The following is a 23,506-nucleotide window of genomic DNA, read 5'->3' on the forward strand; positions in this document are numbered from 1 at the left end:
CTGATGGGTGCTTTTCACCTGGGGTTCCTTGCTGGGCAGGGTTCCTTCTTATGCAGAGTTAGTCCTGAAGCAGAACTTGCCCCACCACAATGTTTGAGACATTAACTCCTTCAGTCTCTCACACCAGTACAATTCAAAAATGTTTGCAGTGAGCTTAATACAAGTAGGTCTACATAAATGAAAACAACAGTCAAGTGGGAGCAGCCTACAACATTATTTACAGGAACACTGTATGACATAAGTAAATTAGTTTACAAGACATTAATGAGTTTCACTGAGTTTCAACACAGACTTCATGGACGGGATAAGCATTGAAATTTAAAATGCTAGAAAACATAAATGGACATTTTCTTTCAGGAATCGTGCTTAGATTCTTGCTTGGAATTTTTCAGATTAATCTAATCTGTCATTTGAAGTCACTACAAAAGACTGCCATCACTAAAAACATCTCTGAAAATGGCATTCAAGCAGATGCAGAAATACCTGGTGATGAATTTTTGAATCATCATGACCTGTAGACATGACCAAATTACTTAATGTGGTATAGAAAAATATCTTGAATGCAAATGTTAGTTAGATGACATTAAAACCAACTTCCAAGGAAAATAGTGGAATGTGTTTCATTTATCACTGTTTGCATAAATTAAGGAATTAAAAATACATAACTATATTTGTTATTCTTTTCAAATCTGGGAAAGTGGGAGTGAAGAAGCCATAGTGCTGAGTTACAGGGGAGAGCAGCTCAGTTGGAGAAGATTCAAAGGTGATGAACAAGAATGACTGGAGGTTGTAGGAGTCATTTCTTCTTGGAGAAAATGGTATCCTTTCGCATGAACAAAACACAGCTGTTGTTAGAGATGACATCATTGTCTAAAAGCTGCTGAAGGGAACAAAAGAAGAATTTGTTGCCTGGGTCTGTGTTAAATAAGACAAGTACAAATGGATTCTAAATGCACTGAAAAGATCAGAAGGGACCAGATATGTTACATGTGACAGATCTTTGCCTGGATAAAATTATTCTTTCTCCAGGTGTAAGCATGTTTACACTATTACTAGAAGTGAAACAAACAGCTTATGAAGGAAATGTTTTTGTATACTGTTGTCACTGGAGATGGGTGTACATACATTTCTATGTAATACTCCTCTTCCTCCTCTCCCTGGCAGACACAACAGCATTTGTTGTGGTAAGAAGTGCCCTGAACTTGGAAAATAGTATTTGGGCTGATGTCTCTTTTTTAAGAAGGAATGTAGCTTTTATTTCAACTTTGCAATGAGTAGTTTTGTGTTACTTTTTTTTTTTTTTTAACTAATGCAAGCAGGGAGTTGTTCTTGCAGCTTCAGTGGTCCTGAAACAGAAAATAATGAGGAAAATAGTACAATACTTGGTCCTTGTCAGATGGCCACTGAACTGACAATGTGTCCTGTGCCATAGATATTCTCAGCTAAGTTATTTTGCTCCGCAGACCCTGTATTCAGAATCTCTATGCAGGCAATCCATCCAACAATGAAGAACATAATGATAACATCCTTGGTGGAAACTATTCAAAAAATCAAAATATGAGAACGTTATTTGTACTACTGTTGTACCTGCATTATGTAGCTCTGTAGCTGTTCTCTTTGGCTCTCCGATTAAAGCCTTGCAGCTGCCAGTAGACCTCACAAAGATGGAATTGTAACCATATGTGTTAGAAGAAAAGAGCTTTTTTAAGACATTTTTAGACTTTCACACAGAACTGAATATACTTAGATAAAAAACCCTCATTTTTGGAGACCTTTTGCTAGGAAGTTTAGTTTCCAGTTGTTACTGGAGACAGTGGGAGGTAAACCCAGGACTATATGGTACCACACAATAGTTTCTGAATTTAGACAACATTACGGTGCTTCTTTTTCTTCTCTATTTTCTGCTTAGAAAGGAGAGCTGATTGGATTGTCCGGCAGTTACAGGATGAGCCTAAGATTTATTGGATCTAAAGTAAATTCCTAATTTTAATTTCCTCCATAGCTTTTGTCAAGCTATATAATCTTTCCATTCCTTTATTTCTTTGTTTTAAAACAAGGAAAATGCCTTTATATGGCTTGTCTGTTTATATAAGCTTTCCCAAGTAATGGTGTTTTGTCAGTGACTTGAATTTTTTCAGGGACCAAATGGAGTCACTAATATTATTTAAAAATATATGGATGAAAAATAAAAAAGGTGATCTTAACTTTAAAATATGTTTTGCTATTTCAAAAGAGGTTATAAGTGAAAACAAAATCATTTGGGTAAATTCTTTATAACAAAATGTAATAAAGATGCAACATAAGTTTAAATGAAAATTTGCATTATAATTGACAGAGGGAAAAGGGAGAGGACTAAGTTTTTTTGTAATGGTTTATTCATAGGTAGCATGACAAGACCCATAGTTGAGTACATCCCATTTGTCCATTATAAACAGAAATATCAGCAGCTGGGCAAGATTTTTACCATAGTCTGGATCTCTGACTCTCATAAGGACTGTGGAAGTAGAAAAAACATGAAACATGGAAGTAAACAGTCTGTCTTTCTATGTGTTAGAAGCCTAAGTAAATTATGTACCTCTTTTTATTCAAAGAGCTGAGAACCTAACTTCTGTGTAATTTCACCATTTTTATCACATAATTTCTCTACCAGAAAAGTCTGTGGGATTGCACACCTTTTCTCAGAGTTTATGAGAAATACCTGTATTTTTATCACCTGCTATACATAGAGCCAGACATTTTTCTTGTTTGGTCTTTTTGCCGAATGCCATTCTTTTCCTCTTTTTTTTAATTAATGTGACTTTAAACAAAATAAAATCTTTGATATTTCCTTAGTCTTTGTCATTGACCATGTGGATTGACTATGGATACTCCTGTGTATTTCCATTGCAGTATACAGATATTGAAAAAACACTGGGTTTCAAACTTTTCTAATACATCTGGCTTACTAATGAGACATTCCTTTTTTAGATATGCTCTCTGCATAATTTTCTTGGTCAGGAGTAGCTCTTTGGTTGGCATAAGTAAAAATACATCTTAACCACTTTTGCTGTGTTTCCTTCTCCTGTAATTTCTTCAGATGGTAAATAGAAGAGAAATGACTAAACTTACAAAAAATGTTGAACAGTTCACTTGCATCGAAACAAGTCCCAAGAGATATCAGTAACCTTTGCAGAAAAGATAGTAAAGGGCAAGATGTTGACTGTAACTCTTAGGTTAGCAGTCTTCTTATCAAGAGCTGCAGTAATGTCTTGGTTTATGCACTCCATTTGATCTCATTGAAAATGCAGACTTCAGGCATGTCACATACTTAACATTCAGCAACAGTGGAATCACTACGTCTTACAAGAAGTTACTCTGTCTTACAATGAAATGCCTGTTAACAGTGTGTTAAGCTGAACTCAGGAGGAGAAAAGGACATCTGAATTAGGAAAATCTAGTCTTTCCATAATGTTACAACAGTAATACTCATAAGCGAGTCAGGCTCTTTTCGGCAAGGCCAAGTCCTAGTCTGTATATAAGCCAATGACTTCCTTATCTGGTTTATATAGACAGCTATATTAATTCTTTTTTTCTTTTTTTTCTTTTTTTTTTTAAATGCACACTCCATTTTCATCTAGTCCTCTGAAAAGATAGTACAGCTTTTTATAGCAGTTAAGGAATGAGAGCAGCAGCCCCATCTCTCTTCACTGTTATGTTTTTCAACTTTAAATTCCTTCTAGACCTAACATCAAAGAATGCAACTCACTAACAAGACCAATCTGACTGTGATGAGGGAAAACCTTGATTAATAATTAAGTGTGTATTTTTGGCAGTGTTGTGGCCTAACCTTGTAAATTGTGGGGCTTTTTTTTCTTAATGCAAAATACTGTGGTATGAGATAGAGCTGAGAGTATCGAATTGTCTTGCTTGGAAAGTATGATTATGTGGGGTGCTAAATTCATAAATTGAACACTGATATTTGTCTTGTCTTTACCTGTGAGATGGTCAACAATTGAAACAAAATGGGTTTCTAAGTTACCATGATACAGTACATAGTGTTTGAATTTTTTTCATCTCAGTTTCCTGAAGCCTCCAGAACTATGTTAAATGTTGCAGCTGCAGCATTCTTCTAAGTTCTACTACATTTAAAGGAAGCCTGGATATTTCATCTTGCACTCTTTTTTTTTTTTTTACTTTTCTCTCCTATCATGAAATTGCAGTAATCAGTTCTTTGTTTTCCAGAGGCTAATTTTAAAGTTAGTTTTCTAAAGTGCAATTTTTTTTCCCTTTGTAAAATGATAAAAATCTCACCAGAGTCAAACCCTGACTTTGTGGTACCTTGTAAGCATTTTTGCAGGAAGGTGATGGTGTGATGAGTATACAGTAGAAGCTGCAGATAGTATTTATTGGATTTTCTAGTTCTGTTACTCATGCATTTCCTTAGGTAAACTAATCTGGTGGAATAAAAGATGTGAAAAAGGAGTAATGAATCTGCATGCCATAGGCAGAATAAGTGTTGGATTAACAGTCTAAGATACACACTTTTTTAACCTATGTCATGTAGCCTATAAAATCCTGAGAAACAGTGTTGGGTTTTGCAGATTTAATATAACTACAGTTTCTATACAGCTGGGAAACCATTTTTCCCCCAAATGAAAAGGTTTTTAGAGTTAATCTTTTCCCCTATAGTACCCATAAGAAATTAGGAATATGAAGATTTTCCCTTCCAGATCAAATCTGAGTTTTCTCAGGACATCAGCTTTCAAATATGGAAAATTAGTATTCCTCTCATGCCTGTTGCATTTAGTTTAATAAGAAATCCTGAATTATCAAAAGTAGAAGTCATCTATCCAATTTACCTTATAATTGCTTCTGTATTGAAGTGTTCATATTTGCATAAAATGTTGAAAGATTTTTATAATGCTACTTTTTCATATTTTCTCTCTTATGCAAGGAAATAGCAAACATTTCAGTAAGCATTTGTGTCAGTTATATGAAGACATTTGAGATCATGTTATAATGTGTTCTATCTTTTCAGTGATTTAGATGAATCAGAATTTCACGTTCTCCATTTTCTGTAGAGTACAAATTGCACCAGTGATTTAAATAGATTAGGAGACTGTCATTGTAATAGAGAACACCAGGGACTCAAAACACTGCAGGTTAAGTAATTGGTGAGGTGTGTGTTTTAGTCTTCACCAGCATGGACAGTTCCTAACATGATGAAAATCTGTACTGAATAACGTGCCACAAAAAGAAATTAAATAAAGTAGCAACCATACATGACAAAAATAAAGCATTTCTGAATGTAGCGTAAAGGCAATTCTGCTCATTTTTAATACCTATAGGAAAAATTTGTAGGAAATACAGGGGAAGGTAAATACATTTTAATTTAACTTTAAGAATCCAGAAAGACATGGTTAATACTGCTTAATGGATGTGTCATGACTGTATTCCTGGCAATACCAAAGTATGGATCTGCCATTTATACTTTGTGAACAAACTTTATCCGTAGTTTCTTTATTAGGACGTACTAGTGGAAATGTTTCCAACCCTTCTTTAGAATCTTTCTCTGTTTATGAAAAAAAAAGGTTTCTTTTAAATTTTTAAAAGAAAGTTTCAAATTTTTCTTTGAAGACAGTATATGGTTAAACATTAAGAAAAATATTTCCTAGCATTTGATATTCCAAAGCCAGTTTAGAAAGCTGACACATTGCATGGAAGCCTTCAAATTTTTCTGTGCAAAACCAGCTAGACTAGGAAAAAGTGCAGAATTTCTTGGCAAGCTTGAAGATTTGGACTTTATAGAGGCAGTGGCAGTTTTTTTAATTCTATGAGGAATTGAGATATAACAGATTCAACACATAAAAAGACAATTTTCAGGTTCCTCAGCCTATCTCAGTTTTTTTGGTGCTGAGAAGTGGAAAGTGAATGATTTTTTTAAACTAAATTTTCATTCATAAATGGTTCAGTGCAGGATCCACCAAGCAGTACACGGATTGATACCCTGAGAGCCAGAAGTTACACTTGAAACTTGTGGAACTGCAGCTGGAGTAGAAGACATGAGCAAAATGCTGGTAGCTTCACTTAATCATAATGCAGATGTTCCATGAACACCTAGTGCAATCCCTTACCCCACCACTAAAATTAAATCTTTCTCTGTAAATTAAGGGGTATGAAGTCTCTTGACTTGAGCCCATACTCCAGATCAATATATTGGTTATCACATTGTAAATTGTTCATTCGTACCTCCCTAATAAGATCTGGATTTTATTTCAATGCAGAATTTTATTTCAATCCTGGCCAAGTCTCCCCAGTTTATATACTGGTCTTGACATCCCATGGTATGGAATACCCCATTGGCCACTTTGGGTCAGCTGCCCTGACTGTGTCCCCTCCCAACTTCTTGTGCCCCTCCACCCTTCTTGCTAGCTGGGCATAAGAAGCTGAAAATTCCTTGACTTAGTCTAAACACTACTTAACAACATCTAAAACATCAGTGTTACCAACATTCTTCTCATACTGAACCAAAAACATAGCACTATACCAGCTAGTAGGAAGAAAATTAACTCCATCCCAGCCAAAACCAGGACAGGCATCAATCGACTCTTTAGGAAGCCTGTTCCAGTGTTTGACCATGCTCTTGGTAAAGAAATGCTTCCTAATGTCAAGTCTGAACCTTCCCTGACACAGCTTTGGACCATTCCCACATGTCCTGTCACTGGATACCAGGAAGATCAGCAGTTTCTCAGACATTTGTTCGTTACTCCTACTCCTTATGTTCTTTCAGGTGCTGTGCCTTTCTATTGAAATTGTTGGTTTTACCATCATATTTTCCACAGTGTTTGTCCTCACACCAATAATTTCCTTTTTCCATTTATAAATCTTCTTATTTAGATACACTTCCAGCAATACCACCTCTCTGTAGAACATAAATGGGTGAAGAGTGCATTGTACTGCACATTCTTTTTCTGTTTGTTATGCAATGCAAACAGCTCCCATATGACTGACCTTTGTCTTTCTTCCATCTTCAAGATGATAACCTTTGAACCAATAAAGAAAGGTGTCACTTAAATAATTTCTGTTATTCCTCAGAATCTTCTGTCTATGAAACAAGTAACAGCAGTAGGCTGTGCTGCTAGCTATCACTGTTTTGGTTATCTCAAGCTTATGTATAACCCAAACTAAGGCTGTAGAAAGGACAGAAATACAAAGTTTACAGGAGCCAGTGATACAGATACTTTCTTCTGGAGGCAGACATTGTGACTGCTAATGGTATCAAACTGATAATATTGTGGTGTAAACTCTAAAATTAATCACACGCTTTTCTGATTTCCGTTAGTACATATGGCTGCCTTTTCCCCTTTCCTTCTGACAACTGAATATGTCTTGATGGCTTTACTTTTATGGTGGGGTGAAAGAGTAAGATGTATGATTTTAAAATAAGGTAACACTAACTATAGAAAAGGAAAGGATAAACCAGTGGCCGAAGTCAAACAATTTGCAGCCCTATAAAAACTCTTGCCAAGAACCTGGAGTTCTTCAGCTGGAAATCAGAATGCCTTTATCTAGATCTCTGGAAGGCTGTGTTGTGTGACTTTTTAAAGCTTTAAGCATAAGCAAGTTGATGTCTTGAATTAACAAAATAAAGAGGATAGCAAGGGAATTAACAGTAGAATGGTGAACTATGATGGACTTTTAGACCAGGATTCTCTGCCATATATCAACATACAGTCCTGGAAAAATTGTTTAATTTCATCGTGTTTAATTTCTTTGCACAAATTTAGCTCATCTTCTTTTAGTTCAGGGGGTATGCCCCTCAGAATGGGAATCTTCTTTGTACAGTGTCAACAAGATCTAATGCGAGTGGATCCTGATTCCTACTCACTTTCTGATCTTCTGCAGTAGTGACTTCAAAAATTGTATGTGATACAGTTTTGGAAAATGATAAAGATTTGCATAGGAATTGCTGTACAGTTTGACTAAGAAAACAAATGACTATGCATGTATCAGGATACATTTTTCTATTTGCTTTTATAAGCAAAATTAAAAGCATTGTGACTGCATAAATTGATTTATTCCCATTTAGGCATTTTATGAGAGTGCTAGACAAATGTGCTTCATATTAGATATTGGTTGTCTGGAACTGACTTAGTAATATGCTTACTCTGCTTAAGTACTAAATGGAGGAAGATTGAAACACAGTACTTGATACTTGCTTCATGGTACAAGGTAATATGAGTTTTGCTGCTGTGTTCATTGGCTCCAGGACAAAAATATGAATAAATCAATAGCATGTTTAATACTTTTTTTGAGATACATCACGATTTATAAAACTGACCTCTGATTTCTCTAGACTGACTTTTTTACCCCCCTGTAAAACTGAAGAACATAACAAGTTTTCAATTACTTTTTTTGTTTGGCCTCAGAAAGTCTTAAAAATACATGCTTTATTTCAAAAAGCTGTAAATAGATGAAAAAGTAATTAGTGTATCAGAACACATAATAATACATAGCACTGAAGAATTCTAAAATTTAAGCATTCAGTCCTACTACAACAGCTATAATCATTTGAAATTCTTACATTTATTCCAGTAGCGCCAAGGTTAGGTCTCAAAAATTATTCAGTGCATGCAGTTTGGAAACCAGAAAATCTCCAAGGGATTTAGGTGATCTATTTTCTGAGGACTGCAGATGTCTTTTACTTTTGAGTTCTATTGAGTATTCAAAGAAGATGACAGATTCTCAGCTGAGATCTGAAAGAAGAAATTAAGTCCATGGAGATTCTGGAGTGTCAGTCTACCCTATTCCTTCACAAATAGCTTGACCTGTGTTTCTTGATGTGTTGGTTTAGTAATATTTATTTAGATGTTTAAAACTGAAGTGCTTTATACACTCCTTAAGCATTAATTTAAATCCAGACTAGATGTGTCATTAGTCTAAATCAGGAGAATGTAATGAGTGCTCAACCGAAGACATAATATGTAAACTCATATGGTCAGATGCCAACTCTTTTTACTATGGGAAAAGAATTAACTACTTTTAAAATAAGTAAGGTGGCCCATTTCCTGTCCAGAAAGATTAAATTCAGTTGTTAGATTTCCTATGCTGCTTTTCTGGAATTGAGGAGTTCCAGTCTTAAGTGCACACTAAAATGACAGTTGGCTACAACCCATATACAATATCTTAGTGTTCGTTCCCCAAACCCTGAACTGCTTGGTAATTACATCATAAGAACTATTACAACCATCTGCTCCCCTTTTGTAGTGTGTGGTTAGGGCTGGTCCTCCTGATGTAGGGACTTTTCTTTTGAAGCTTTAAGTATCCACTAGATCATCGTTTGAATAATCCTCACCTTGAACAGGCATTTCTGATTCCTCTGGTTCAGTGGCCACAACATCTTCTGTATGCTTACTTTCTGGCTCTGTGGCTTCATTCACTTCCTCCAGAAGGTCCTCCACAGCTGTATCTTGAGTCTCAGTCTTCTTTTCATGTTTTGGTTCATGGTCTTCATTATAATCACCATGCACTCTATCCTCTGTGTAATGTTCCATAGCATCTTCTAGCATTAGGTCAGAGTCACCTGGAGCTTCTGGATCACTTACTGTCTTTTCCACATCCATATCGTGTTCATATGAAACTGGAGCTTCATATGGTTCAGGCTCCATTGCTCAAAAATCATCTGCCAAAAGATCAGCATCTTTCTGAACGGAGTCTGGTGTCTCATATGCTTCTGGCATTTCATTCTCTAATTCTCTGAGCAAGTCATCTGTTGTAGGAGCTTCAAAAGTTTCTCCATGTATTTCTTCCTTCACTTGCCACTGGTCATTTACACTTTCATCTACATCTTCATGTCTCCCTCCAGGCTGGGAATGGAGAGCTTCCTGAAGAACAGACTGAATTTCCTCTTCCAATTCTACATCAGCATTCTTGTGCTCTGATTCAACATATGACTTCTCAGCAGGCTGGATGGTCTTCTCAGATTCTGGTGATGTTGGCTGTGCTGGGACAGATATTTCTTTAAGGCCTAGCAATACTTTAGCATCTTCTACATCAAAATCTCCATGTCCATCAGCATCATATATCCCAAGCTTGCCTAGAACTTCTTCATAATCTGCAAGTTCAAACCAGCCAACTGCTACTGACGTCCAAACTCCCAGCAAAGCAATTACCATAAACCAGGTGAAAAACGAGCTTCCAGAGAGGCCTTCTTTCTTTCCATTCTTGCTTCCTCCATGCTTAGTCTCTCTCTTGGAGCCAGGGCCAGGGCTGCAATGCAATGCAATGGTAAAGGCTATTCACTCTTAGAGAGTGTATGATTTTGAATTAACTTTATGTTTTTTTTATCTCCACCTTTCTGATGCTTTTCTGCTACTAAAAATGTTATTGGAATAGGGTCACCTTCATTTTTCAAATTGTTTTTAGTCATTTTTTATTTCTTCCCTCCCCTTGATCCAGTCTCTTCACCTTTCTGCCTATATTATCAGCCCATGCATTGTTGCTTGGTTTATTTCCATTTTGACAAGTTGCAAACTTGCAATTAGTTCACAGATAATGTGAGGATGTATTCCGGTAGCAGTAGCCTAAAGAGCTATGGTACCATAATTTTTGTACACATAAAGCCCTAAAAGTCAAAGTAATATAATCTTGCTCTTAAAAAGATATAGTAAATCCACCAAATTCTAGTTGTGTGACTGAATTTGACTCATAATCTGTATTTCGAATTATCATGTTTCCATTTTGCTGGCTACATGAGTGAAACACATAGGGATAAGGAAAAGTTTATTACACCTACCTTTTCTGGAATAAAATAGACAGCATCCAGGTTATTTTTAGTGTATAGGAGATAAGTGGATAGGAGTGTCCTGTGTATTCCCACTTACCGACTGTCATAAGACTGTTATGCTGCCTCTCACTGAAATCCCACATTGCAATTTCTTTAATTTAAAATGTCGTATTATTTTTATAGTTAGCAACTGAAGGAATATCTTTTTTTTTTCAATGTGTTAAAGTTTTGTAAAAAGGTTAGAGTGCTTCTGCATTGTACCTTGCTGGAAATGTAATGCAGAGGCATGTCAAAGAAGTGATCTCCATTATGTTATGGACAAATTAAAGCAGAAATAATAGAGGATTTGAGAGGATGGATGATCTTTCAAAAATTTATTGTATCCTTAATAATGCTTCTTGTTGTTCGTAGATTATAGAATCACAGAATCATAGAATGGTTTGCATTGGAAGAGATCTTAAAGATCATCTAGTTCCAAACCCCCTGCCATGGGCAGGGACAACTTCCACTAGACCAGGTGGCTCAAAGCCCCATCCAACCTGGCCTTGAACACTTCCAGGGATGGGGCATCCACAGCTTCTCTGGGAAACCTGTTCCAGTGTCTCACCACCCTCACAGTAAAGAACTTTTTCCTTACATCTAATGTACATCCACCCTCTTGTCAGTTTAAAGCCATTACCCCTCATCCTATCACTATATGCTTTTGTAAAAAGTCCCTCTCCGGCTTTCTTGTAGGCCCCCTTTCAGGTACTGGAAGGCTTCTATAAGGTGTCCCTGGAGTCTTCTCTTCTCCAGGCTGAACAACCCCAATTCTTTCAGCCTGTCCTCACATGGGAGGTGCTCCAGCCCCCTCATCATCTTTGTGTCTCTCCTCTGGACCTGCTTAAGCAGGTCCATGTTTTTCTTATGCTGGGGACCACAAAGCTGAATGCAGTACTCCAGGTGGGGTCTCACAGGAGCAGAGTAGAGGGGCAGAATCACCTCCCTTGACCTGTTGATTACACTTCTTTTGATGCAGCCCAGGGTGTGACTGGCTTTCTGAGCTGTGAGCACACATTGCTGGGTCATATTCAGTTTTTCATCCACTAATACCCCCAAGTCCTTCTTGGCAGGACTGCTCTCAATCCCTTCATCCCCCAGCCTGTATTGATACTGGAGATTGCCCCTACCCCAGTGCAGGACCTTGCACTCGGCCTTGTTGAACTTTATGAGGTTCGCACGGACCCACCTCTCAAGCCTGTCTAGGTCCCTCTGGATGGCATCCCTTCCCTCCAGCATGTCAACCACATCACTCAGCACTCACTCTGATGTTGGAATCAATCATGGAGGTCTGCTGAGATTGTTATTCTGCATTTTGTCCCATTTCGGGTTCCTGTCTTTTGCCCATAAATGATCAAGTAAGTAAGAGTCTAAGACAATAAGAATGTATAGTTTCTGGCAATCTGTGTTCTAGGGACATCCTCGGCCTCAGGTTGCCTCAAAAATGCTCTAGCTAAGAACAGGTTGTGTGAGCTTCACTTTCAATATTTTTGGTTTCCACAATATCCTCAGACCTTTATCCCTTCCCTTGTAGTTCAAATCTTATTTATTGTCTTTTAAAATAGCAGTTATTAGTTTCTCTGTTTAAACTTAAGGTTATTCTCTGTGTCTTTTCTGGTATTAATATGTCTTACTATATTCTTCCTCTCTACTGTTTCACTGAATATTACCTGGTTAGGATATGCACCATTTTACTCAGGAGTTTCTAAACACCTTTCATGTTTCATGGGTAGACTGAATTATAACGATGCTTCAGAAAGACATTACATCTAATAAAATGACTAAGGTTGGTGACTTATTTTTAGCTTAGTTTCCTATGGAAATTAGGTTTATATGATGACACTGTCAGAAACTAAGTTTATTTCTTGCCTGTGATACCCTTATGCTCACTGCTGCTTCTGTTATCATTTGAAGTAATTTCTCTTTTATTTGTCTATCAGCTAGGAAATTCATTGATATGAAACTCCTAGAAATCTGAATTTGAGTAGTGAGATCTGTATTAGGATCTGTGTTAGTATTTCCTTTGAGAGGAAAGTAGTTTGCAATGCAGAAAATTTCTGTCTTAAGTACCTGGATGTTTAAAAGAATGTAAGTAAGAAAACACGGTAGGTTGTATAGGTTGCGATGTTTTGCTTGGGAGAGGGATTTGGATTCAGTACATTGGGATAGCAAATGCAGAAAGTTTTTATTTAGTGCAAGGAAAGTACGTGAGATGTACATTGGATAGTGGAAAGAGTTGAGTGGGGAAAGAAGACTTTTTTTCATTTGGGTGGTAAAATATGGGTAAGCAAAGATTAATGTCTCCAAGAGACGCTGGAATACTGCATCCCTACAACATATTGAATATTTTGGCTTACATACATTTTATGGAAACTACTCAAATATATTGCTGATGAAGGTGAAACATAGACACATATGTGAAACAGCTATAGATTAGAGGTTTAGTTTAGCTAGAACCTAAACGAAAACTATGGAGCATTTTGGTTCTTAAGCCTTAACTAATAAAATGCAGAATAATTTCTTTTTAGATAAAAAAAAAAAATGTTCTTAAAAGCTGTTGCATACTTCTTGTTGCCCCTTAGCACTCAAACATCAAGCTTCTTTTGCATAAAACATCTATCAAGCATGATTACTTCAGTATCATATTTTAAGGTGTGAATTTACAGGAGCTGAGTGGCCATGTTCAATCTCTTCAGACACAACATTCTTCTGTGCTGACTTGGTAGCACTGGGCAATGATCAGGCTGTCCCAAACATTTTTATAAGTATTTTTTTCTAAATTTTACATTCTAAAACTTTGTTGTATTTTACAAATGGATTTGGAGTGTATTCTGAATTATTTTAGCTAAGGTAGGAAGCTCCTTATGCCGTTTTTTCTTCCACGAGACTTGCAATTTTCTGCTCTGTTCGAGTCATCTGCAGTTTTTCAAATGGGCTGTTTGCTCGGCAATCAGCCAGCTATTCAAAATGCCTGCAGTGTATGTAGTGATAAGGCAGACTGCTCACTGAAAGACATAAGTCTATCAGTATGTGAAGAGAAGGATAAGTTATGGAATCTTCTGCATACTCAGTAATTAACTGATTGACTAGGTTTACATAGGTAATATTGGCACAAACCATTATTTGCTATGCATTCTAAACCTAGTATTAACAGCATTTTGCTGAACATTCAGCTGACTCTTTCTTATAATTTAATGATTATAAGATTGTGTTGACGTTATTGAACTTTTTTCTTTTTTTTTTTGCTACTAGTTCAGCTGTATTACTTTAGTTAATTTACCTGGTTATAGAAAGTGAGGTGCAAATGCTAGCACCCAACAATTCTATATGAAATCACACTAAATCTGCTTCATTTTGATATCTAAAACGTGCATTTTGTTGGGTTGGGAGGGGTTTATTATTTAATTCTAAGACAGAAAGCATCAGCCTTGAATTTCAGAAGCAGCAGATACTATTTTCTCTTGTTTGAGTTCCTTTTCTCTCAGCTTTGCAGAGTGTCTTGTGTGCACTCCTTCCATCTCCATTGTCTCACGTCAACAGACCTGACCTGACACTTGGCAGCAATGATTGTATGGACAAAAGGACAATCTTTTAGCTAAGAAATTACTCTGAGTCTTCATTGTGAAAAGGGAATTCAACTGTTCCAGGCCCATCAATAAATTTAGACTTTATTGCCTGTGTTGTAAAAAAAAGTGCAGGAAAAAAACCTTCATTGAAACAATGAAGTTGGGATTTGCACAAAAACCTTACAGGAAAACATTGTACACAAAAACCTGAGTATAATTTCAGGCAAATCAAGTCTGCTTTAAAAAAAGAGTATTCATCAGGGCAGTCAGGGACTTTCTTCCATTTCACTGATGCCACAGTACCCGCTTAGCTCCAGATATTATGAATTTTCCCATTGCACTTGGAGTATTGAGAAAATGTGTGCAGGAGGGTTGTAGTCACAATTTCTAGTGAACTGGGGCTTGTGACTTTTCCTGCCCATGTAGAGCCAAGCTTTTAACACCCAGAATGGATTTTGCCTATATGCCTGAAAATTTAAGAGGCAGGTTCAGACTTTCTTCATCTAGGTTCTCTTTGCATTGTAGTTAAAAGCAGGACAAAGATGTTTTATCTAGCTTTCTAATAAACAGAAAACACTGTGGTGTTTTCTCAAGTCCACAAGTTTAACCAAATTTCCACTTGTTTAGCCTCTTCTTTAAATGAATGGAAGTTTCCTGTAAGCAGGTCCATGATCACTGAAAAGGGGAACGTAATACATTCTTTTTTTTCTGCACTACTACAGCATAGCTATTTTTATTCAGAAAGAAAGGAAAACCAGAAAAAATATTGAGCTAGTAGGAGTGGATATGATGATGATCGTTATTATTTCAAAGGATTTACATTTGATCCTGATTGAACTTGTTTAGCTGCTGCCAGTCTGTATTATTTGAAGAAAACTGCCTACTAGCAAGAAGGGAGCTGTCTCAGAAAATCATTGTGGAAGCAGGGTGACAGGAATAGAAATCCGAGCCTGAAACATAAACAGACAACAACACTGGTATTTATTGCATTATCTATCTCCTGTATAATATGACTTTCCTGTTGGCTAAGCTTGGTTTAGTACAGATTTGTGCCAAAACTAAAGGGCCAGTAGTTCTTGCTTTCTTTTTTTTTTTTCTTTTTTTTTTTTCTTTTTTTTCCCCTCTGGTGGCTAGTGCTAAATCTTAAAGTCTGTCCACCTTTAATTGCAGAGAAGTTTCCATGATGTCACTGTTAATGACACTTAATGACACTGTTTTCAGCAGGAACAGCAGTACTGCAAATTAAACATAAAGCATATGTCCTCATTATCTTCTTAAGCGCTCTGTAGGACTGTCTGCAAGTGCTAATGTAGGCTTAGAAAAGGATACACTGTGAAAACACAAAGAATTGGTATAATCTCTGGATCTTGTGTTTTTTCATTCCATGGCTCAAATGATTCTTCTCTAAGGAGACCCTAACTTAAATGAATAAATCAGTTGTCAGCTCTGTCTCTGCTTTACAGATTACATAAGCATGCCTGATCATTGCATTGATTACTCAGAATCTCAGACAATGGAAGACATGAAATTCATGATCAGGGTAATATGGGTTTATTCATTTACTGAAGTGCAACATGAATGGTTTAATTTTTTTTTCTCATGTGTTTCTAAGATGGTGCTAACAGACCTGATTAGCAGGTAAAGACCTCTTAGAAGAGACCTGGAGTAAAGTGCAAGAGCAAGACAGAGGACTACGGAGAAAGTACCAAATGGGACTTACTCATGATCTTTCAGAGAAGTCACAATCTGCCTTCAGTGGATTTAAAACACACTTTTTAACTTACATACTAAAAACAAACTGTTGTGGGTTTTTTTTTCAAGATACTTGCTGTTGAGCTCAAAAGCAGCTTTATATTCCAAGAGTCACCATTTTTGTATATGCAATGCCGGAGGCATTCTCTCATTTTAGGACAGTTGGCTGACCCTTTCTGGATAACAGTTCCACAGTGATACAAATGTCAGGTTCTGACAACCAGTTACAAAGGTAACTGATTTGTTACATGCAAAGGTGGCATGATTTCACATACACCAGTCTAGGAATGTGAACCATAGTCTTGTTATCCATCATTCACAATAAATAGTATTATGCCATATCACATGTTTTATGTAAAATATCAAATGTTTGGGGGTTAATTTTAAAAAACCTGATGTTCAGAAGCAAAGAACATTGTGTATTAAAGTTCTTCACTAAATATAAACTGTTTTAGTAATGTCATCTAAAATTTGCAGTTTGCTTAAAATGGTTTCAATTTTTTTGTACTGAACTCTTGGAAGTGACTGTACATACAAAGAGTTTTCTTTGAAAGGCTGCAGACATAAGAACTATGACTAGAAGCTGAGGACAACATGTGACAGATAATTCCTAAAGTTTATCCCTAAATCATAAGAGCACAGGATTTGGCTGGCTGTGCAAACATTGCAATCAGATGGACAAATTTTTAGCATAAAGTTAATGCCTTATAAAATACATTGGTTGGCTTCTCTTTTTTTCTCAATAAGGCATTAGGAATAATCTTGAGTTGCCTAAATGATTTTTTTTTTTTCTTGGAATAGAGACAATGTTTTTCATGGGTGTATTAGTTTTCTTTAATTCTCATGCTAGACAGACAATTCATGTTTTATGAAACACCATAGACAGTTATACTAGAGTACAAATAAAAATAAGATTTGGGACATTTTGCTGAACTTGAAAAGCAATGCAGATTCAAACGTGGACTCAGTATCCAAATCCAGATCTTAGGGAGATCATTTTAGTGAGGTCTATCACAAAGCACCACTGTATCTCCCTAGGGAAAGAAAACCCAGTATTTCAATCCTTTTTCTCAAGGCATATGGCCTAGAAAAATCTCAGAATTAACAAAATCTGTGCAAAGCCACCATGATTTTTAGTAAGGGCCTGACATTTAAGTCATGTCTCTTGGAAGAGGATACAGAATTTCACATACAGAATTCTTTAAAGCACCATTTGCTAAGTGCAGAAGAACCTGTAATGCACTGACATTAATTTCACCCTTATTTATTAACCTAAGAAGAAGGAGAAGAAGAAGAGGAAGGAAAAGAGGAAGAAAAAGACCCATTTTGTCTCCTGCAGAAAATAAATCTACTGGTCAGGTGAATAAACTATACTGAATTTCAGTCAATGATATGGAAATGTTTCTTTATTTGTGGTTCCTAAAACTTCTTAAGATATAGTTTCTCTCTTCATCAATTTTAAAATTTCCATTTTAAAAAGAATTCTGAACTGTTGACAGCATACTTTACTTCTATGTTCTTGTTAGTTTACAAACTGAAAGAAATAACCCATGACAAATGCTACTGAAATAAACTTGTTTATAATTCATCCAAGTGGACGAGTCTGGATGGAAAATTGTTTGTAGCATTTACAGCAAAGCAAAAAGATTTTTAGATGAACATTAGTAATATAGACGTTGACTTAGGTGGAAGTGCTTGTTGTACTGCTGAGCTATATTTATACAATAACCAACCATTAATTATTTAATTGTAAGTGTTAATATTCTGTCATTTTCAAGAATATTAAATTGACCTGTGTTGATATGTCTCACATTCCAATTTTAAATCCTGAAAGTAATTTGAAGCAGTAAAACCAATAGAAGTGGATTAACGTGTCATCGGTGGCATAAAATCAGTAATGCAAAGTAAACCAGAATTTAGATTTCGGTTTAGTCCAAAAATGAAAACTCGCCCCATCTGGAAATGTAATTCATCCCCCAAAATGTATACTTCATGGTATATGAAACTTCTCAAACTTGCCGGTTTATATGCATATTCCTGTACATGTACACACTCATATTTGTACTTACAGAGTCATAGATCCTTCTGTAGAACTTTCCTACCCTCAAGCAGATCGACACTCACACCCAGCTTGGTATCACCTGCAAACTTACTAAGGGTGCACTCCATCCCATTGTCCAGATAATTGATGAAGATACTAAACAGAACTGGCCCCAGTACTGTGCCCTGGGGAACACCACTTGAGACTAGCTGCCAGCTGGATTTAATTCCATTCATCACCACTCTTTGGGCCCGGCCATTCAGACAGTTTTGAACACAGCGTAGACTATGCCCATCCAAGCCATGAGCAGCTACATCTAGGTGTATTTTTCAGCAGTGTACTGGAGTACATGACAAATCATAATAGGAAATATCTCTGCATGTTCTGCCAGACATCTACTGCTCAGGCTACCAAAGCCCAAAGATAACTCCTGAACTTTTCTCCATAGATAAATTCCATTTTCCACTGGAACAAAGCAATACAATCTTTGCAAGAGTGATCTAAGTCTGGTCCTTTGTGACTAAGCAATTGGGATAGAATATATGGTGCTTGCCAAAAATTCTACTGTAATATTCATATCCAAAAAGTAATTAAAAATATTTAATTAATGTTAGACTAAAATTGCTAACATTTTGACAAGTTATATTACACTACTTAGTGAAGAGAAAGCAATATCTGGCAGATAGCAACTAGGAAATTGATACAGAAATGAGTGTCAACTTCATATCAGATGCTTTTAATCAGAATTTTTTTTTGACAATTTTATTTTAGCAGATGTTTTCATTTGATCTATAGTTCTGACATATCAGTGTAGCTGCAAAGAGAAAAGCCTTTATTTAAAGTCTTTTTAGACTTTCTTTCGGAGGCTATGGTTTCATCACTTCATAATGCACTCTAGACTGGATGAACTGTTTATCTATTTCACTTAAAAGTGTATCCACAATAGATGCCTCTGCATTAAATAATCTAATATATCAAATATCTGTCTCTGGAAAGAACTGCTCAGATGTCCCTTTTTTAGGTATCAAACAGGTGGGATTGAGACCTATACTTAATTAACAAAATATTTCTTTGTTCAGAGAGCAGAGCTTCTGAGGCCACAACGGTCTTGATGACAAATCAGGATATGTGGTAACAGATGAATACAGTGTTGGATTCAGTGCAAGTAAAATCAGACAACAGAAAAGCAGGAAAATAATCACAGGTCAAAAGAGTGGTCTAGCACATGCTGTAGTTGTTATGGAAATTTTTACTGCTGATCATCTCCTAAATAAAGGATGTAGGTTGTTTTCTGTAGCTTTGCAGTTTTGCTTTCTACCATAAATAGTTTCTGAGCACAATGAAGAGATGTTAACAATGCTGGCATTTGGAATGAACTCCAAATTCTACTTCCTTTTTGACCTGATCACAAATTTAAGTTACTTTGTGAAAGTGAAGAAATCTGAAAATATTTATGTTTAAAAGCTACAAAACCTTAATCACTTTTCATAGCTTGAATATATTAGCTTCACAACCAATTTTAATAGATTTAATTAAGCTCAAAGAATAGGATAGTGAATCTTTAAATGCTCCAGTTAACTAGAAAATGGCATCATCTTCCTTTCACTCCCCCACATTGCCTTTAATTATTCCCCTTGAATTAAAACTATTTGCTGTAATTAATTTTTTTTCTTGCAGAGGTGCCACTGTATAAAGTAGGGGGAAATGCATGACTATTACACATGAAGACAGTTCATCTCATAACTAATTTCTGAAGACATATGACTCAATGTAATAAAAGGTTTTGCTTATAATAGACCTATTTTAACCCCAGAGGAAGTGGGGAATATTGAAGTTCATGGCACGTTCATTTTAAGAGGCAATTAAGGCCTTAAATCTTGCTTCCCTTCATTACCCTCCCATCTCCAAAACCCAAAATACTGTTAAATGGTTACCTTAAAAAATGTAGGTAATAAAGTTTAACTCAGTAAATTAGGCTTGTCTGAACATGTCTTAGTATAGTTAGTTTGCTGTTTGAATTAATTATTTTTCACAATGTTTATTCTGCATTTAGAGTTTAGCCTCTAAACATAGAGTTTAGACCTTCAGACACAATGGATAAGGACAAAGGTACCTGAAGAGTACCCTATAATTGTGGTAGTTAAACAAATACAATACTTTCAATAATTTGCTAAAGAGAGACCTGCAGAACAATCAGCTCCTTTTGCTCAGTAATTATTTTTTTGACTACTAAGGCACTCCTTATTTACCAGACTTTCCACCTCAATAAATACAGTTGCAAAATTGTGGTTATGGAAAGAGTTATGAACCTAAACTCATGCAAGTTGCACTTGCAACTCTTCTCTCCTTTTCCAAAAAAAGAAGTTTTCAATGTTAATTAACCTTAAATGGACAGGATGACATCATCATCACTAACAACAAATGTACAAAGCAATATAACATTTCTATGATGGAAGGGAACTCAATAGAGAATTAGCAGATTTAGAGAAAAAATCCATTATTATTTTTCTTTGAGACTGTGAAAAGTTTCAGTCTTTTGAAGGAGGAGAAGGTATACCAATTTCATTTTTAATTATAGAATTGTATTTTGGCCCTAAATAGTCTTTTCAAAATCCAAAATAACAAAACGATAACTAGAAATAATTTCATTTTACTTTGAAAAAAGTTATTAATTTTTGTTAAAGTTTTGTTAGGCATTAAGTTGTTAATTCTGTCTGCCCATGAAATATTTTCCTTTTAACAACAGAAATGTAGTTGAAATATTTTTACCAGCTAAACTGTCTAGCTTCCCAGTTACACAAATATTTTAACCTGGTATCCTGTAAACCTTGACAATCATGGGTTGATGTGCCTTGGATAAGGCCATATAAGCTAATAGCACATAATCCCATGGTCATAATTGAATGCGTGGAAGTATAATGTTGCAATGATCAGTCACATTTTTTGCATTAATTACTATTGTTTTTCTTTTGTGAGAAGGCAAGTGGTAGCCCCAGGTAGAAGAGTAATGAATATATCAGGTAAGAATAGATTATTAATCTCTCCTACACTGTTAGCTGCCTCAGTAGAGAGCCAGTATTATGTATTTCAGAAAAAAAAAAAATTATCCTTTGTTCTACTTCCTATTTTGAACTAAGCTAAAGACCTTAGTTCTTGTCTAGTCTTCTTTTATTATTTACGTATTTCTACTTGGATTTTGCATTTCTTTGAAGCTGTATATAAACTACTTTTCCTCAAGTATTTTAGACTCTACAATATATTCAAACTGTAATATAAACTATATTACTTATTAGTTGCTTTTAGTATTAAAAAGTCTAAACTAAAGCACGCAAGGGCTTTAGTTATGGAATTTTATTGTAAAATCTATATCACATCAGTTCTGTGTACCTGCTATGACTCAGCATATGATTGTATATGGTCTTTTTTTATCCCCAAATGTTCACCTGATATGCCTCTAGAGTAATAAATCATCTTAATTGCCTTACATGAAAATAAGAAGCACAGTGGTACCAAAATATCCAGCATTTGACTCCTGCAAATGGCTGTTTGGTGTCCTAAGAGTAAGGGTAGAAATGGTACAAATCAATTACTTATTTTCCAAGAGGACAAATTTGTTTTCCAGAATAAAAAGATTAGTGTAAAGGGCAATACAAGCCAAACTCCACTGCCCAATAATATGGGAAGTTTTATAATTACCAGTAATGATGGTGGATTTGTCCCAGGAAGCATGATGAAATTAAAATAAAAATTTAGTAATTAATGATTATTAACAGAAAATTACTGCCCCATGAGATCTATTTGAGTGGTTTCAGTATTGGTGATAGCAATGAGTAATCATGATCATGAAGTTGTATTTTGATTTCCTGTATATGTTGGATCCCAGAGACATCTTGAAATATAACTAAGTTTAAAGGCAATGCATAGAGTAGATAGAACTGTAGAAGCTTTACTAACACAAGTTAGTTCACACACTGGATTTTCTCTTCTTAATGAGATGCCTGTGGAATGATATTAAAATGAAATGACATGTCAAATACTTCTTGATCATTGGTAGTTTTCATGTGTGTTTGACTGCAAGGGGAAATTTTCTGCTGGGAAATTATACGATGGAGCTGATTATTTTGGCTGTGGCAATACAAGGGAAATCAATTAGATTTGAAGGCAAAAAGGTTAGATTCAGCTTTAGAACAGTAACAGCTGACACAAAAAAAGATATCTTGAGGATTTAGCAAACAGAATTAAAAATTACGGGGGGGGGTGTTTAATGATAACATACAGTTTGTATTTTTTTCTGTTATGACAGAGTAGTAGGATGATACCACTGCAGAGAAAAAAAAAAACAGAGTTGGTTGCATTTCAAGCATGATTATAATTGAAGCTGTGCAGGGACATAGCCTATGGCTATTCAGATCTTCCGGGAGGTGACAGAGAAGTACAAGATTCTTGCTGGTAACTTAATTAATCTTAATTTCTGGATGGCAGGAGGTAGTTCTGTTACAGAGTTCAAGATAACTGTTAGCTTTGCATGTTATAATTGCACATCTTTACTTTCTCTTGTTAAATAGTATCATTCATGTGTCCATATTTTGAAAGTTTATAAAAATTAATAAGGTTCTGTTGCAAAAATTTTAAATTTAAGAGAATTTTTATGCTACCCACAGTTGGGGGGGGTGCCCAGATTCTAATCATTTTATTGTGTTAAAAAGCCTAGTTAAAGGTCTAGTGTACATTGCATCAAAGTTTTACAAGTTTTGGTACTTGTGTTTACATTTTTTTGCTGATTTGCATCAAGGAGTCCTTAACAAACAGGGAAGTAATTTCACCTTGTAAAAAAGCCATTAACAAATGGTTAAAAAAGTAGTTAGACAAAGTCTTTTAGATGTCTTAAGTATTCAGTAAAACTTACTGGGTTTAATGTATATTATTAGACAGCAATGCAGTTTGTTAATGGCTTGGGTAAAATTGCTTCTTTTCTTTAAAACAATCATAAAATTAATGCAATGCTAAATTAGTTAACGGTCATAAGCTACTGCAATACTGTGGTTCCTAATTACTTAAAAGTTTTTTTTTGGCTACTGGAAGAAACAACTATTTCAGGTTAGTTACTTATGAATACTTGTCATTCACGTAGTAATTTGCAATGTTTTATGCAGATGTACATTTCAATTAGATGGAGAGTGGGTCTGCTCAATTATTATTAAAACGAAGATCAAGCAGTTTTATTGTCTCTTGAATTTAATTTTTGTGAAGAGTTACTGTAAACTACAGACTCAAATGAAAAACATGATTTGTTTTCAGTATATTCACTTGGATAATGCAATCTTCTGCACATTAGGAGAGCAA

At 35.6% G+C, this 23,506-nt stretch overlaps 1 pseudogene across 1 annotated transcript in view; it reads right to left on the reverse strand.

Moving 5' to 3' along the window:
* Positions 1 to 9,650: 9,650 nt before the first annotated feature.
* LOC104838435 overlaps positions 9,651 to 23,506 on the reverse strand; it is a 45,747-nt pseudogene continuing 31,891 nt past the window's right edge. Inside the window, exon 2 of the transcript XR_775061.1 lies at positions 9,651 to 10,248. The product of XR_775061.1 is annotated as an aspartyl/asparaginyl beta-hydroxylase pseudogene (transcript). The remainder of the gene's footprint in view (positions 10,249 to 23,506) is intronic.

Source organism: Haliaeetus leucocephalus, unplaced genomic scaffold (assembly GCF_000737465.1).
Source record: "Haliaeetus leucocephalus isolate CR32 unplaced genomic scaffold, Haliaeetus_leucocephalus-4.0 Scaffold605, whole genome shotgun sequence".
NCBI classification, from domain to species: Eukaryota; Metazoa; Chordata; class Aves; order Accipitriformes; family Accipitridae; genus Haliaeetus; species Haliaeetus leucocephalus.